The sequence below is a fragment of the Myotis lucifugus genome, unplaced genomic scaffold, assembly GCF_000147115.1.
Source record: "Myotis lucifugus unplaced genomic scaffold, Myoluc2.0 scaffold_1, whole genome shotgun sequence".
In the NCBI taxonomy this organism is placed as follows: Eukaryota; Metazoa; Chordata; class Mammalia; order Chiroptera; family Vespertilionidae; genus Myotis; species Myotis lucifugus.
Window position 1 is genome coordinate 34,237,966 of NW_005871049.1, and position 10,425 is coordinate 34,248,390.

Below are 10,425 nucleotides of genomic sequence, written 5' to 3' on the forward strand. Positions count from 1 at the left end.
GGGGGAGGGGCGGGGGCGGGCGGCGCTCCCCAGGCCCCACCCCGCTATCCCGGTCGCGATTCCCGGCGGCGGGCGCGGCGCGGCGCGGCGTCCTGGTGACCTCCGCTCCTGTGGCCGGCCCAGCTGTCACCTTGTTTGTTATTCCCTGTCTCGTCCCTCTAATGTGATCGTTTAAAAAAAAGTTTTTAATATCAAAGACCCATTTGAGAGTCCCACAAAAGCAACATGGATGATGCCCCACCCCCAGGTGCACATACTGAGCAAACCGCGCCCAGCTGCACGTTACCGACCTGCACGCCCCGCCGACCTCGTGCCCGCGGCCGGAGCGGGCGCCCCCAGACCCCCTGACCTTGGCGGCCTTTCCCAGGGTAGGAGGAGTGTGACAGTGTGCCATTTCTGTGTTGTATTTCTTTTTGAAGGCTTTTTTTTTTTTTTTTCCCCGTATTGGCCCATATGTTGCCCCGACAGTTGGTTTGGGCAGATTTTAAATAGTCTTATTTTTCTCAGCAAGTTTGCTGGCTGGTGTTTGTTGGGCCTGTGTTGCTCCAGCTTCGTGTGTGATCAGTAACCCATACTCAATAGAACCTCGGAACCAGCAACTGTTAGCCCAGGTTTCCTAAAGAAAAAGCAGGTTCTTTAAAATGTGTTTTCCCTGGAAACACATATTAGTGGCACATGATGCATGCATTTACTTTCTGAATTTAAAAATAAACTTGAAAAAATGTAATGCATTAGTGATCTGTTTATTGCTACTTAAGGTAGTATGATTTAGTCCGTTTGAATTGTGTGCTTTTATAGCACAACTGGCACTGACCCTATTGGAGAATAAGTTCATCGCAGATGTAATGAATTAAGATGAGGTCATACTGAAGCTGGGTGGGTCCCTGATCTAATATAACTGGTGTCCTTATAAATAGGGAAAAATTGAGCACAGATACAGCCATAGAGGTAAGGTTATGTGAAAAGACACAATGAGAAGGTGGCCATCTACAAGCTAAAGAGAAAGGCCTGGGATAGACCCTTCCCTTACAGCCTACAGGTGAGGCCAACCCAGCCAATTTACATTCATTCTTGACTCCATCACAGCAGAGAACAGGAAAACATTTCTATATTTAATCTACTTTTACCGTTGATGCCAAGACTTCACTCTCATGCTGTACTTCCTGACCGAGAAATAACATTGAGATGCACAGTGAAGTGAAAAGGGAAGTAAGGTCTAAGTGGGATACAGGCAGTTGTTGGTTATAGAGCAACCCTTTTTAAAAATAAAAATTATATACAGAATCTGGTAGCACAAACAAAACAAAAAAATCTAATCCCAAATGTAGTTCTGAAAAGATGGATTAAATACACAAGAAGCCTAGTTCACTATTATGAATTACCTGGCATACTGTTATGACAAGCAGAGAACTGAAATTCCTATAAAGAGGTGATACCAAAGGTGTTTCTCATTGTGTTTTGAATCTTGTTATGGTTCAAAATGGGAAAATAAGATTATATTTCTAAAACTCAACTTTAGAACCATTTCTTTTCAGGAACACATCAATTTCATAGATTCTAAAATAACTTTCGAAGTTTATTTTTATTAAAATGATGCATCTTTCTAAAGATGATAAAGAGGAAAGTGATTGCTCTTCATTTTTTAAAAAAAGTATAAATCAAAATCTAGCAAGGGCTTGTGATTTTGAATAGTATACTTAATATTCCTAGGCTTTTGATTGAGAAATTATAAAATGACATTTTGGGGAATCTAGTGCCATTCAACTTTTAAATTTATGATTCTATAATTCTGTGAATGTGTAGTCATAATGTGGGGAAATATATATTTTAACTTTTGTAATAATTAGGTGGTCAAGAGATTATAATTAAAATTTTAAAAGATAACATGGGTTCTAGGAAATTCTTTGGTTATGAACACCAATTAGTTGTGAACCCCGCTACTTCACAACAGTATTTGATTACATAAAAGTTTATAACTACCCAAATGTAATAAACTATATAACCAAACTTTATATATACAATATTGCTGTTATCTTAGTCTTCTAGTAAAATGATCTTACCAGAGTTTTCCCCTTCCTAAATACCAATATAGCACTTTATTTGCCAAACTTTGCCAGAGTTCAGCATCTCACAAATTATAACATAAATATTTAGCAATAAAATAATTATGAATTAGGCTTGAAGCTGTTTCCAAAGTAGGTCCCCTATCCTATAAGTATAAATAGCTATTCTGTAAACTGGAATTCATCCATAGCAGTGTCAATCTGGCAGGATTATGTAGAAATAAATGATCTGGATTTTGCTAGCTATTGAAATTCCTATCATTTATTCAGTCAGTTACATTAAGAATTTGAACTTTTCATAATCTGATAATAAAACCAGATAGCAAAATCCTGAGTGAAAGAGAATATCCTATATAATAAAGAGCTAATATACAAATGGTCGTCACGCCCTTGCGCCCAGGCCAGGGGACCTGAGGCCATGCCCCCCACCCGGCGGGGCTTGACAGGGCACCTGAGGCTGCGCCTCCCACCCGGTGCCAGGCCGGGGGACCTGAGGCTGCACCCCTCGCCCTGTGGGGCTTGACGGGGGTGGGACCGGCCAGGTGTGGGTCTTGCGCGATTTCAAGGCACGTGTAGGTCAGCGGGGACTTGACTCTGGGTCCCGCAGCGCGCCCCAGACTCTGACAGGAGGGAGATTTTCATATGCATTTTACTAATTTTCTTTCTTCTCTGATACTTCTATTATAGAGAAAGGGCAAATAGCAATATTAAAATATTTCCTCTAATTAATTCCCTTTTAATATGTATGAATTGTGCACCGGGCCACTAGTTATATATATATTTGGTAACCCCACCACCACCACAGAGCAGTAAATAAATTCTCAATAATTATTTATTAACTCATATAGTTAGCCAAAATGTAGTATTCTCTACGTAAGATTAATTGCACATAAATATTGTTCTCTCCAGTTGCATAGTTAATATAAAAAAACTGAAACCATTACTCTGCACATATAATAGCTTCTCAAAGATGAATCTTAATATTTTCAAGTTGTTTCAAAGACAGTGAGAGGAGTAGGATAAGCACACTGAAGAATTATCAAACAGGCACATCCACTTAGGGGGAGATCCCTGTTCTTGAGGGCTAACTGCATATTCACTTTAGAGTTTCAACTTAGTGATATAGTTAAACAATGTATTTTTGAATAAATGAAATGAAAATTCTAGGTTAAAAAAAATAAAAAACCTCTCATCCCACTGGTAGCATTTTCAATGAAAAAAATGGTAAGCAATGTTATTTTGTTTTTCTTCAAAAAACGTTAACTGCCTGGCCAGCGTGGTTCAGTGGTTGAGCATCAACCTATGAATCAGGAGGTCACGGTTTGATTCCCAGTCAGGGCACATGCCTGGGTTGTGGGCTCAATCCCCAGTGTGGGGCGTGCAGGAGGCAGCCGATCAATGATTCTCTCATCATTGATGTTTCTATCTCTCCCTTCATCTCTGAAATCAATAAAAATATATTTAAAAAACACACAACAAGTTAACTGTTTTTTTTTAATCATTATGAACTAAATGTCAACCAAAAAATTTTTTTGGAGCAGCCGGGGGGGGGGGGGGGCAGAGGGGGGTGGACAGATTGCAAAATTCATGTTTTTAAATACATTGGAGTTATATTGAAGCAATCTGAAAATAATCAAAACTAAAATTCTAGACAGGGAAGAGCACTTCATGGGTATATTGATGATCTGGGGGAACAATTTGTACATTTTAGGTACAAGAACCAATCTGACTAGGCCCAAGTATAAGGACTTTTATAAAGGGAAAGAGAATCTACTAAGTTTTTAGCAATTATGTGGGGTTAACACAATCAGTTGGAAACTAGAGGACACATAAATGTATGTAATCTATTTTCCACACAGATAGGCTGAATTCTCAGGTGGTATGAGAGGATAGAGAATTGTGTCAGAAGCCTCTAAAAGACAAAGTGAAATCTAGGGTTTCATTGAACTTTGTAGACAAAAGTCTGGCTGGACTGAGAGGGTCTGCCAAAAACACATCATTGGTCTCTTCCTGAAAACATTTGCTGTATTTTGAAGCTGTGTAGATAGAAATGTGGAGAGTCAAGCTTCAAACCCCCAAAGACCAGAACGAATTTTCTCAGGGGTAAGGTGACAGAGATTGCCAAGACCTCAATCAAAGCCAGCATGACAGCCCTAGCTGGTTTGGCTCAATGGATAGAGTGTTGGCTTGTGGACTGAAGGGTCCCAGGTTCGATCCAGTCAAGGACACATGCCCAGATTGTGGGCTTGATCCCCAACAGGGGATGTGCAGGAGGCAGCCAATCAATGATTCTCTCTCATCATTGATGTTTCTTTCTTTCTCCTTTCCTCTCTGAAATAAATAAAAATGTTTAAAAAAAAAAAAAAAAGCCAGTGTGACACTCAGTCAACAGTATGGTGAAGGCCTGGGGGGGATGGGGGGGGCAGCGGCTGGGTGGAGTGGGGAAGCAGGGAAGCTGGGTGAAAGGGGAGGGAGGGTAGAATGGGGGACATCTGTAATACTATCAATAATTTTAAAAAATTGAAAGTAAAAACAAAAAACCCATGTGACAATGTCTGAGGAATAGGAATGAGCCAGAGGTGAACTGGATCTTACTAAAACTTTATAACCCAGCCTGGATACATACAGCTCAATCTCTCACTGTTTTGAGATAATCATCCCCTTATCCTTCTACCTTCTAGAGGGGTTGATTCTGCCTAACAAGGGAAAGATCAAATCTGCTCTAGTAGAAAAGATTATCTAGAGTGTGTCATAATAAAAAAAATTGAAAACTAAGGACAAAATCTTAGGAACCAGAGGGAAAAGACATATTAAACTTTAAAAGCAACATTAAGTCTGAATTCTAACTGTTCAACAAAACTAGGAAATCAAGAAGACCATAGAATGACATCTTTAAATTACTGAAGAAAAGAAATGCTAACCTCGAGGTCTATATCCAGGGGAAAAGCTCTCAAGAATTAAGGCAAAATACAGATATTTTCAGAAAAACAAAAGCTGAGAGAAGTTATTGCTTAACGAAAATGGTCCTAAATCCTAAGAAAGAGAAAAAGAACACAGGGTAAGTATGTACAATTTAAGAGTATTTTGTTTAAAACAGCAATAATAATAATGTCCTGTGGGTTTTTATAATGTGAAAATGGAATATATAACAATAGTACAAAAGATAAGAGGGATAAGTGGGGTTAAATTGTTATAAGGGTCTTTAATTGTTCAGAAAGTGATAAAAGTAATTTGTATTAAGTTGTAATATGCCTAGCATACTATACTTTGGGGTGCAAATATTTATCCTCCTATTCATAGGATACAAGTCTTAAATAAGTCTATGCTAAAAAAACAAATGACTAATGGCTACTAAGCATATGAAAATTCATGCAACATCACTAATCATTAGGAAAATGCTAATTAAAAAACCATAACAAGCAATAAGATACCACTTCGTACCCAATAGGATGGCTATAATCAAAAAGAAAAAAAGCAAGTATTATTGAAGATGTGGTAAAATTGGAACACATACATCTCTAGTGGTAAGGTAAAATGATAGTTACTATAGAAAACAGTTTGGTAGTTTCTCAAAATTTAAATATACATTTACCCACTCCTAGGCATCTACCCAAGAGAAATGAAAACCTAAGTTCACACACACACTCTTGAAAATGTGTATGCTGGTTGTTTTTTTAAGGCTATGACATTTTTTCACTTGCAGAGAACTGCATTCAAAATAGTCAAGAACAATTTAGCCCTTAACAATGAAAGCCAAAGAATACAGTATGACTCCGAAAATAAAGGAATCATTTGAGAGGAAGTGAGTACAACTTACCTATTTTTAAAAAGTTGAGTCATCTTTTTGTTATGCTTCATGCTATAAGCTTCTGCATTGTACTCATAGATCCACCAGTTCCTGTCTTCAATAATTGCTTTGTAACGATATTGTTGAGATCAGGATCAAACTCAAGCTTATGACCTGAGAACTCTTAACTGCACATATTTAAAGTCTTTGTATCACCATTTCTCTCTTTGGGGCCATTCTCCAGAAGCTCTTCGTATAGAACGAGTAACTCCCTTGAGGAGTGGGACCGGCAGCCAAACTGCATGTTTCCTCAGATAACTACATATGTACTCTGTTCAGAATGCAGCAAGTACTAGTACATCTTCTCTGATTTTCCTGAACTGGGCTGTGTTTGCCACTTCTCTCCTCATCCTGTAAAACTGTTGCTGACAGCCAGCAGCTAAGTCAATTTCAGGGAAAAAGAAGCATTTTGATACAGAAAACAATTCCAGGCACATTTGAGGGTTATTCTTAGCAAGATCATGAAGAATAGTTGGTAAGGTGGAAGGAATAATGGCAAGTGATGGGGCTGTGACAGAGTGGAAATTACTAGTTAACTGCTGGTTATGATAGCGGCCCACCTCCAGCTCCTACCCAGCCCACCTCCAGTAGATAAGTCAATAAATATTTCCAACTCTTGATTTTAAACCCTTGGTTACTGAGAAATCTTTCAAACACTATGATCTTGGCTATTTCATACCTAAATTGGCTTTTTCAAATTACTTGTAGCATGTCATCATATTTTCATTTTTCCAAGAAACCTGTAAGGCAGAAGAGGCAGATATAACCATCTGATCAAGGAAAAGGTACAGCGAGATCAAATGACCAGCACCATCCTATGTGACTAGTTAATATCAGCACTGGCACTAGGACTCAGGTCTTCTGATTTGGACCAGATATTTTTCATTTTTTTCTACCAAGCCAGTCGGTTCTTAATGTGTGGTTCTCAGAACAGCAGCTTCAATATCACCTGTGTTCTTGTTAAAAGTGCATATCCAGCCTGGCTGGTGTGGCCCAGTGGTTGAGCATCAACTTATGAACCAGGAAGTCACAGTTTGATTCCCAGTCAGGGCATGAGCCCAGGTTGCAGGCTAAATCCCCAGTAGGGAGTATGCAGGAGGCAGCCAATCAATGATTTTCTCTCATCATTGATGTTTCTATCCTTTTCTCCCTCTCCCTTCCTATCTGAAATCAATAAAAATGCACTAAAAAAAGAAAAGGAACATTCGTTAAAAAAAAAAGTGCATAAACATTCTTGGGCCCCAGATCAGACCTACTATATCAGGAACACTGGAGGTGAGGCATAGCAATTACGGTTTAACACGCTTCCTGGGTGATTCTGATGTATGATGAAGTTTCAGAATCACTGTATTCAATGATGATATCAAGGACTTGAGTTAACTGATTCCACAAAATAATTTAATTTTTCCCAGACCATGTAAATGAAATATCATCTACCGGTAATATTAAAATACCATCTTTGCTTTTTTGTAATTGTAAGACTTGAATCCAATTTACAGAAATGTGTTTGTATTTATTTCATGATATAATTTTGTGTTAATGGATAAGAATAGAAGTATAGATATACAAAAGTAATTTCTATCTGATACTGGATTATCCTTTTCCTAGTGGCAACAAACTTACCTTGCTAAGTATATTTCCTTTTTCCCACCCTGTAATCACAGCTTAATTTGTCATCCTATTTTTTTCACTTTTTATTGAGATATAATTGACATACAGCACTTTTTAAGTTTAAGGTATATGGCAAATGAGTCAACCAATACATATTAAAAAATGACTACCATAATAATTTAGTTATAGTTAACATCTATTACCTCATATAGTTAACCCCCAAATTTATTTTTCCTTGTAATGAAAACTTTCAGATTTACTCTCTTAGCAAATTCCAAATATACTCTACAACAGTGCTAACAATACTTATCATATTGTACATTATATACTAAGTATATTTCTAATAAACCGTAATCATACTACCTTACACTTATATAGAATTTTATATTATTCCATGCATTTTTATACATTAGCTTATATGATCTTCCCAACAAGAGTAGAGTAGCTTAACACTTCTCCTTTCCCTATAATAGCTAGAAATTTATTTATTGACTTTCTTGGAAAATTTGAATGTGTTTTACCTGTAGATTTAAAGTTCATGGTCCATCCCACTCATAGCAGAGAAATGAATGTTTTTGGCATGATTTTAAGGTTTTGAAATCACCTAATCTTTCCTCTTTTTTTTTTGGTAAAGAAATGATAGCATATTATCAATGGAAAATGGAGGGAAAGTAAAAGAATTAATTACTTTCTTGGTCTTTGTTACTCCTGTGGCAAGTCCTCCCACTCATTCTTTTTCTACTTTATTCACCTAAAACGAATAATCATATCTGAAATCCTGCAAATCACTCTTCATTTTTAACCCAGAAAACTAATATATACCTTAGCTTATAGCTAGATTTAACTTTTTTTTTTTCCAGAGATGTCTTCTTTGGACCAAAGATCTCCTTTGTGATTCCTTGCAACAGTCACTGAGAATCTTCAAGTATTCCGGAGAGCACCATCGCTAATTTCCAAGAAACTGCATATCTACTTTCTATCCATGCAATAAAGCACAGATTTTATAAATCCTCTCTTGTCTAAGACAAGTAAACTTGTGTCAAATAAGTAGTAATAAAAATTAATTCAATTTAATGTTTCTCTGTGGACTTTGTTGGCACTGGTTAAAAATATTGGCTAGAAACGTCATATCTGATAAGGGCCTAATCTCCAAAATTTTTGTTTGTTTGTTTTAATTAAATCTTTATTGTTCAGATTACGTTTGTTCCTCTTTTTTTCCCCCCCATAACTCCCCTCCTCCCAGTTCCCGCCCCACCCTCCGCCCTCACTCCCCACCCACTGTCCTCATCCATAGGTGCACGATTTTTGTCCAGTCTCTTCCCGCATCTCCCACTCCCCTTTCCCCCCCAAGAATAGTCCATTCCCTTTCTATGTCCCTGATTCATTATAATCACCAGTTCATTCTGTACATCAGATTATTTATTCACTTGATTCTTAGATTCACTTGTTGATAGATGCATGTTTGTTGTTCACAATTTGTATCTTTACCTTTTTCTTCTTCCTCTTCTTAAAGGATACCTTTCAGTATTTCGTATAATACTGGTTTAGTGGTGATGAACTCCTTTAGCTTTTCCTTGTCTGTGAAGCTCTTTATCTGACCTTCAATTCTGAATGATAGCTTTGCTGGATAAAGTAATCTTGGTTGTAGGTTCTTGGTATTCAGCACTTTGAATATTTCTTGCCATTCCCTTCTGGCCTGCAAAGTTTCTGTTGAGAAATCAGCTGACAGTCGTATGGGTATTCCCTTGTAGGTAATTGAGTCTCTTTCTCTTGCTGCTTTTAAGATTCTCACTTTGTCTTTTGCTCTTGGCATTTTAATGATGATGTGTCTTGGTGTGGTCCTCTTTGGATTCCTTTTGTTTGGGGTTCTCTGCGCTTCTTGGACCTGTAAGTCCATTTCTTTCACCAGGTGGGGGAAGTTTTCTGCCATTATTTCTTGAAATAGGTTTTCAATATCTTGCTGTCTTTCATCTTCTGGCACCCCTATTATTCTGATGTTGGTACGCTTGAAACTGTCCCAGAGGCTCCTTACACTATCTTCACACTTTCGGATTCTTTTTTCATTTTGCTTTTCCAGTTGGGTGTTTTTTGTCAAATCTTTGGTTTGATTCTTGTGCTCCTCTGGTCTGCTATTGGGTATAATATTCTTTATTTCAGTCCGTGTATGCTTACTTTCTAATTTCTTTATCGTAGCATCGAGGGTCTCATTAGTTTTCGTGAGGCTCTGCTCAAGTTTATAGCAAGCCCTCAAAATTGCGATTCTTAGCTCCATATCCTCCATTTCTGACATGTTTTTTTGTCTCCGCATCTTTTATGCTTTCTTGGTGCACCCCCTTGTGGTCTTTGTGCGCAGTCTTGTTCTAGCCAAGCCTTAATTGTTGTAGTTAACACTAGAGGGATTTGACCACCAGGCCGACTGGCTGTAGGAAATAAAGCCTGTGGGAAAAACTTCAGGTCCTCTGGGGAGGCGCTAGTCCAGCCCTTGCCTGAGGCGATCGGCAAATGGCTGTGCGCAGGGTTTGGGCGGGGCGGGCTCAACAGGGCGGGGGGAGGGAGCCGCTATGACCGCTCTCAGTCCGTCCCCAGGGGCTCTGCCTCTCTGTCCCCGCAACCGCTGCAAACCTCGGAGGGGCCGTAGCCAGACAGTCCCGCTTCTCCCGTTTGAGTCTGGGTCCCTAGAGATTCGCCCGGATCTGTAGCCCAGAGTCTGAGACTCGCTCCTGATTGAAAACGACAATCGCGCCCTCAGCCGCCAGCCTGCTTTGCGCGCGCACCCTCACCACCGCACCGCCGTACCTTTAAATTTTCCACACTGCGCCTCCGCTGAGCGTCGGAATGCTGTTGTTTTTGCTTCTAGTTGAAGAGACTCTCATCAGCCAGCCTTCCCGTGGTTCTGGTTGATGT